At 36.7% G+C, this 8,298-nt stretch overlaps 1 non-coding gene across 1 annotated transcript; it reads left to right on the plus strand.

The window, feature by feature from the left end:
- The first annotated feature begins 6,687 nt into the window (after window positions 1-6,687).
- On the plus strand, window positions 6,688-6,794 carry LOC131217836 (small nucleolar RNA R71). The gene has a single exon (XR_009157426.1). It is a non-coding gene; the product is annotated as a small nucleolar RNA R71 (small nucleolar RNA).
- The last annotated feature ends 1,504 nt before the right edge of the window (window positions 6,795-8,298 follow it).

An 8,298-nucleotide genomic window follows, 5' to 3' on the forward strand; every position in this document is an offset into this window, starting at 1 on the left:
CCTAAACATAAACTTGAAAACTCAAACTTAAACCCAATCCCGAACCTGAAGCCGATTTTCTAAACCTAAACCATAACCCATTCTCAAATCCAAAAACCTATAACCTAAACCTAAACCTAAACTAAAACTTATAACCTAAACCCGAACCCATTCTCAAATCCCAAAACCTATAACCTAAACCAAAACCAAAACCTATAACCTAAACCCGAACCCATTCTTAAATCCCAAAATCTATAACCTAAACCTAAACTTTAACTTAAACCTATAACCTATAACCAAAACTTATAACCTGAACTCGAACCCATTCTCAAATCCCAAAACCTATAACCTAAACCTAAACCTATAACCTATAACATAAATCAAAACCTAAACCTAAACCTATAACCTATAACCTAAATCAAAACCAAAACCAAAACCAAAATCAAAACCAAAACCTAAAACCTAAACCTATAACCTATAACCTAAATCAAAACATATAATCAAAACCAAAACCAAAACCTATATTCTAAACCTGAACACATTCTCAAATCCTATAACCTATAACCTAAACCTAAAACTTATAACCTAAATCAAAACCTATAACCTAAACCAAAACCAAAACCTATAGCCTAAACCCGAACCCATTCTCAAATCTAAAAAACCTATAACCAAAACCTAAACCTTAACCTAAACCGTTAACCTATAACCTAAATCAAAACCTATAACCTAAACCAAAACTAAAACCTATAACCTATAACCTAAAACCGAACCCATTATCAAATCCCAAAACCTATAACCTAAACCAAAACCAAAACCTATAACCTAAACCCGAACCCATTCTCAAATCCCAAAACCCAAACCTATACCTAAAACCTAAACCTAAACCTATAACCTAAACTCAAATCCCTAAACCTAAACCTAAACCTAATCCTATAACCTAAACTCAAATTCCTAAACCTTAACTTATAACCTAACCTAAACCTATACTTATAACCTAAAACTATTCTCAAATCCCAAAACTTATAACCTAAACCTAACCTTTCCCTAAACCTATAACCTAAACTCAATTCCTTAAACCTAAACGTAGACCTAAACCTAAACCTATAGCCTAAACTCAAATCCCTAAACCTTAACCTATAACCTAACCTAAACTTATACTTATATCCTAAAACTATTCCCAAATCCCAAAACCTATTACCTAAACCTAACCTTTCCCTAAACCTATAACCTAAACTCAATTCCCTAAACCTAAACCTACACCTAATTCTAATCTCAACTCTCTAACCTAAACCTAAACCTAAACTTGAAAACCCAAACTTAAACCCAATCCCGAACTTGAACCCGATTTCCTAAACCTAAACCATAACCCATTCTCAAATCCAAAAACCTATAACCTAAACCTAAACCAAAATCAAAACTTATAACCTAAACCCGAACCCATTCTCAAATCTCAAAACCTATAACCTAAACCTAAACCTTAACCTAAACCTATAACCTATAACCAAAACCAAAACCAAAACCTATAACCTAAGCCCGAACCCATTCTCAAATCCCAAAACTAATAACCTAAACCTAAACCTATAACCTAAACTAAAACTTATAACCTAAACCAAAACCAAAACCTATAACCTAAACTTGAACTCATTCTCAAATCTCAAAACCTTTAACCTAAACCTAAACCTTAACATAAACCTATAACCTATAACCTAAATCAAAACTTATAACATAAACCAAAACCAAAACCTATAACCCAAACCCGAACCCATTCTCAAATCTAAAAATATATAACCAAAACCAAAACCTATAACTTAAACCAAAACCAAAACCTATAACCTAAACCCGAACCCATTCTCAAATCCCAAAACCTATAACCTAAACCTAAACCGTAACCTAATCCTATAACCTAAACTCAAATCTCTAAACCTTAACCTATAACCTAACCTAAACCTATACTTATAACCTAAAACTATTCCCAAATCCCAAAACCTATAACCTGAACCTAACCTCTCCTTAAACCTATAACCTAAACTCAATTCCCTAAACCTAAACCTACACCTAATTCTAATTTCAACTCCCTAACCTAAACCTAAACCTAAACTTAAAAACCTAAACTTAAACTCAATCCCGAACCTGAACCCGATTTCCTAAACCTAAACCATAACCCATTCTCAATTCCCTAAAGCTATAACCTATAACCTAAATCTAAACCTAAACCTAAACCTAAACCTAACCTAAACTTATAACCTTTAACTTAAACCTAAACTTAAAACCTAAATGTATTCTCAAATCCTTAAACCCAAACCTACACCTAATCCTAATCTCAACTCCTTAACCTAAACCTAAACTTGAAAACCCAAACCTAAACCCGATCCCGAACCCGAACCCGATTTCCTAAGCCTAAACCTTAACCTATAATCAAGTTCTCAAAAGCTATAACCTATAACCTAAACCTAAACCTAAACCTAAACCAAAACCAAAACCTATAACCTAAACCTTAACCTATAACCTAAACTTAATTATAACATATAGTCTAACCTTAACCTTAACCTAAACCTATAACTTAAACCTAAACCAAAACCTACAATCATATGGTGAGACCATTTCTTTTATGTCAATTTCATTCCTCTTTGAGTTTTTTTTTAATTCATTAAGAAAAAAAAGTAGTTATACGTGATGTACTTCTTTCACTGTCTTTCTTTTTCCCAATGGACATTCTAATTTATGAATGACATGACTGTTTGTAGGATGATGGAATATACAAAGCTGTTGAAATTTCAGGGTGAAGTCGAGCACATTTCTCTAATGAAGCCAAAGATTTGTATTTTCAGCATTATTGTAATTGTAACTGTAATTGATTGTAATTGTAATTGAATGAATGAAGGATTGTAATTGAATGAATGAATGATTGTAGAGGTGGTAATTGAATGAATGAATGATTGTAGAGGTGGTAATTGAATGAACAAATGATTTAATTTTTCAATGTACAAAATAGCTACGGATATTGACCGTAGCCACTAATCAGACAGGTGTAGCCTTTTCAATTTTGGTATATTGCTACGGACTTTTAGCTACAAATAATATCCGTAGCAGTTTGAAGTTTTTGCTACAGATATAATTGCTATGGATTATATCTATAACTATTTAACCTATAGCTATGGATTAAATTCGTAGCCACTAATCAGACAGGTGTAGCCTTTTCAATTTTTGCCTATTGCTACGGACTTTCAGCTACAAATAATATCCGTAGTTATTTGAAGTTTTTGCTACAGATATAATTGCTACGGATTATATCTGTAGCTATTTAACCTATAGCTACGGATTAAATCCGTAGCCATAGGTTCCAGACCTATTGTTATGGCACCTACGACGACGGTCGTGTTACGGACTAGCTACGGAATAAAACCGTAGCCATAAGTCTATGGCTACGAATTTTATCCGTAGCCTTTACCCCTTTTTTTGGTAGTGCCGTATCAAACGGGGCTTAGAATTATTCTTAGAAAGAAGATACTTAAGTGCCGCATGATCTGCGTAAATAGTGATCTTGGATCCGATCAAGTAGGACCTAAATTTGTCCAAAGCGAACACTACGGCTAGGAGCTCCTTTTCCGTAGTCGAGTAGTTTACTTGGGCAGAATTTAAAGTTCTACTTGCGTAATGACTGACGTAGGGCCTCTTATCTTTTCTCTGGCCTAGAACCGCTCCAAGAGCATAATCAGAAGCGTCGCACATAAGCTCAAAAGGAAGGCTCCAATCGGGTGGCTACATGATAGGTGCAGTAGTTAACATGCCCTTAAGCTTGGGGAAAGCTTCCTGACATGGCTCAGTCCACTCGCATGGTGCATCCTTTTGAAGTAAATTACATAAAGGATGAGAGAGGAGACTAAAGTCCTTTATGAATCATCGGTAAAATCCTTCGTGTCCTAAGAAGGACCGCACGTCTCTAATGTTCTTGGGTGGAGGCAGGTTAGAGATAAGATCGATTTTTACCTTATCCACCTCGATTCCTTTGGACAAGATAATATGTCCAAGGACAATTTTCTTATGAACTATGAAATGACACTTCTCTCAATTAAGTACCAAGTTCTTTTCTTCACATCTTTTCAGCACACATTTAAGACTCTCTAAGCACTCGCTGAAAAATGAACTAAAAACAGAGAAATCGTCTATGAAGACCTCTAGATATTTTCCCACCATGTCAGAAAAGATACTCATCATACATCGCTGAAAGGTGGCGGGGGCATTACATAATCCGAATGGCATCCTTCTATAGGCAAAGGTGCCGTAGGGACATGTAAATGTAGTCTTTTCCTAGTCCTCAGGGGCGATTTCAATCTAATTGTAGCCCGAATACCCATCAAGGAAACAGTAATAGGAATGACCAGCTAGCCTTTCCAAGATTTGATCAATGAAGGGCAAAGGAAAGTGGTCATTCTTCGTGACGGTATTCAGCTTCCGGTAGTCAATGCACATTCTCCAACCAGTAGTAACTCTAGTTGGCACGAGTTCATTATTAGCATTGGCTACGATGGTGATCCCGGACTTCTTAGGAACCACCTGAGTTGGACTCACCCATTGACTATCGGATATGGGGTATATGATACCCACATCTAATAGTTTAAGAACCTTGGCCTTAACCACTTCCCTCATGTTTGGATTTAGTCTGCGTTGTGATTGCCGAACGGTCTTAACATTATTCTCAAGATAAATGCGGTGAGTACAAATCGAGGGGTCGATTCCCTTGAGGTCCGCTATCGTCCATCCAAGGGCTCCCTTATGCTCAATGAGAGTAGATATGAGCATACTCTCCTGTTCTTTCTCCAGGTGGGCAGAGATCACCACCAGGTATGTCTCATCTTGACCTAAATAGACATATTTCAAATCAGAAGGCAAAGGTTTTAGGTCAAGCTTCGGTGGCTTGAGGTTAGATGATAGAGGCACTACATCGGTTTGGGGCAACTCTTCAAATTGTGGCCTCCACCGGTTAACTTCAAGTACTGGTGCAGTATTAAGCAAGGCACACGTCTCCCTAATCATGTCATCATCAAAATCATGGGAGTGGGCCAGGCACATCTCTAGAGGGTCAGATGATAAGGTCAGAGGTGTCGTATCTTCCACTAAAGAGTCAATCATGTTAATGTCGTGGAAATCGTCTTCATCCTCTAAGTTTCTGCCGTTATTGAAAAAGATATTTGACTCCAATGTCATATTCCTAAAAGACATAGTTATGACACCATTCCTGCAATTGATAATTACGTTTGAAGTGGCAAGGAATGGGCGACCAAAAATGACGAAAATCTGAGTGCCCATGTTATTGATGGGTTCGATGTCCAGGATGATAAAATCTACAGGGTAGTAAAATCTATCAACTTGGACCAACACATCCTCAATTATCCCTCTGGGTACACGAACAGAGCGATCAGCAAGTTGTAGTGTGGTTAGGGTGGGTTTTAATTCACCCAAACCTAACTGTTTGTATACTGAGTAGGGAATCAGATTGACGCTCGCTCCTAAGTCAAGAAGTGCGTGATCAATTCGATGGTCCCCAATTACACATGACATAGTTCGGCTACTGGGATCTTCGAATTTCTGTGGCACGTCTTACTTTAGGATGACACTCACTTTCTCGGTCAAGAAGATCTTCTTTTGAATACTCTGCCGTCGTTTGGTCGTGCATAAGTCTTTCAGGAATTTGGCATACGAAGGTATCTATTTTACGACATCAAGTAGAGGAATGTTGACTTTCACTTGTTTCAACACCTCTAGGATATCCTGAGAGTTAGAGAGAGGTTTTGGTGCGACCAACCGTTGGGGAAATGGAGCAACAGGCTTTTCTAGAAGTTCCGGTTCTAATTTTTGTGGGGCCTCACTAGGTCCATTATTGTTGTCCTCTTCTTGTTCTTGAGCCTTTTCGGGCCTAACTGGAAGGGTTTTATCAATGATCTTCCCACTCCTAAGAGTGGTGATGAATTTAGCATGCCCCATTTGATTTGAAGAGCTGAAATCACTTATCTCGTGTTGCGGTTTAGGATTGGGGAGCGGTTGTGCAGGAAGCATCCCCTTTTCTATAACTGTCATACGTGAATCTATCTTTTGCATAAAGTTCGCATTGCCTGGGTCGGCTCTTGCATGGAATTTTGAACCGGTTCTTCTTGAGGTTTCCCTTGATTTGGATTTTAATTGAAGAAACTTTGAGGGGTAGCAGTTTGTCCATTTCTCCAACTAAAGTTTGGATGATTTTTCCAACCAGGATTGTACGTATTAGATGTCGGTCCATTGAAAGGTCTTTGATAATTATTTACGGCATTGGATTGTTCATTCAAGACTTCTCGAAAGGCGGGTATCGTAGGAAAATTTTCAGTTGTATGAAGGTTGCAATCACAGATGCTGCAAACACTTTCATTAACCTTATCCTTCTTTCCTTCCATGGCCTCAACTTTTCTTATAAGCGTAGTCACTTTATACTTGAGATCATCCTCTTCTTTCAAGAGATACAATCCACCTTTCTCCTTAGATTGAGTCGGCCTAGACGTGGTGTTCAATTTTGGGTAATCGTCTCATGATTGTATTTTTTCAGCAAGACTATCGAGGTAATCCCATACCTCGTCAACATTTTTATTAATGAATTCTCCATTGCACATTGTCTCGACCATTTAGCGCATGGAAGATGTCAGTCCATCATAGAAAAAATTTGTAATGCGCCACGTTTTAAAGCCGTGTTGTGGGCACGAACTGACCAAATCCTTGAACCTTTCCCAACATTGGAAGAATGTTTCATCTTCCTTTTGGGCAAAGTTCATGATTGCTTTTCTAAGGGTAATCGTTTTATGATGTGAAAAAAATTTCTTTATAAATTCCCTCTGCATATCATTCCATGTGCCAATGGATCTAGGACGTAGTGAATGTAACCACGTCTTAGCCTTCTCCTTTAAGGAAAAAGGAAAGAGTTTCAGCCTGACTGTGTCCTCAGACACATTTTGAAAATATAAAGTGGCTATGATCTCATCAAACTCTTTCAAATGTAGATATGGTTCTTCAGATTCAAGCCCATGAAACTTAGGAAGGAGTTGGATAACCCCTAGCTTAATGTCCGTATGTCTTGTATTTTCAAGAAAAATCATGTATGAGGGCATACTCACCCCCATTGGTTGTAAATAATCTCGTAAAGTACGAGGCGGGGGTGCTTGATGCACCTCATTCTCATCCTGAATGTCTTCCACCCTAGGTTGGGGTAGAAGAGGTTGGTTTTCAGCCATCACTTCAATTAACTCAGGGGATTTCGAGTGGTGTCTAGTCCTGCGATGGATAGTTAACCCCTCAACCAATCCTCCTTCAGTCAGGAGACGTCGAGTGTTGTCATAGGCCCACTTGGGTATGAAACACTCACAGCCCTTAATCAAATTTGAAACCGAATCCTAAGAAAGGAAAAGAAAATCTAGAAAGAAAGAGAGGGTTGGGAAGAAGTTACCAAATTAGAAGCCCTAAGTTAAAAAAAAACCTGCAAAAGAAAAGAAAACAAGTCAGTTTCTAAAGAGAAGATCTAAAATTAGAACATCCTTAAAAAGAAAGATAGAAGTAAACTAGTTTCTAAAAGAAGAATTTCCTAAAGGAAAGTGAAAATTTCTAAAATAAATTAGGAAGATCCTAAACTAGAAAGTAGGTTACTAAAAGAGATCTGAAAAATAGAAAGTAGAGAAGGAGCTTACCGAATTAGAAATTTCTATCTTAAAAGCCTATAAAATAAGACAGTTAGTTTTTAAACAAAAAGTCTACAAGTAGAAAATTTCTAAAAATAAATTAGGAAATAAAGTTAGATTTTAAAAGAGTTAGAATTAAAAAGTTACTAAAAATAGAAAGTTAGTTTCTAAAAAGAAGACCCAGAATTAGAAAGTTTCTAAAAATAAAATAAAGGAAAGATAAGTTTCTAAAATTAGAAAGAATTTCTAAAAATGGAAATAACTAACCCAGTTTCTAAAAACAAAAGAGGAAAGTTTCTAAAAATAAACTATTTCCTAAAAATAGAAAAATACTAGAATTAGAAAATTTCTAAAACTCAAACCCTAATTCTAAAAATAGAAAAAGTAGAGGAATTAGAAAGGGATTACCAATTTAGAAGTTTATGTCAGGATCCTACAAAACAGGAAAACAAGTTAGTTCTAGAAATCAAATAAAAATCTAAAACTAAAGTTAGTAAAATCCTAATCTTAAACTAATTCTAAACCTAATTAATTTCAGAGAATCGCAACCGTCAATCCCCGGCAACGGCGCCAAAAACTTGTTCACTTCCCAAGTATAGGGTTATGATGTAGTAATAAACTTGGT

This window comes from Magnolia sinica, chromosome 10, assembly GCF_029962835.1.
Source record: "Magnolia sinica isolate HGM2019 chromosome 10, MsV1, whole genome shotgun sequence".
NCBI classification, from domain to species: domain Eukaryota; kingdom Viridiplantae; phylum Streptophyta; class Magnoliopsida; order Magnoliales; family Magnoliaceae; genus Magnolia; species Magnolia sinica.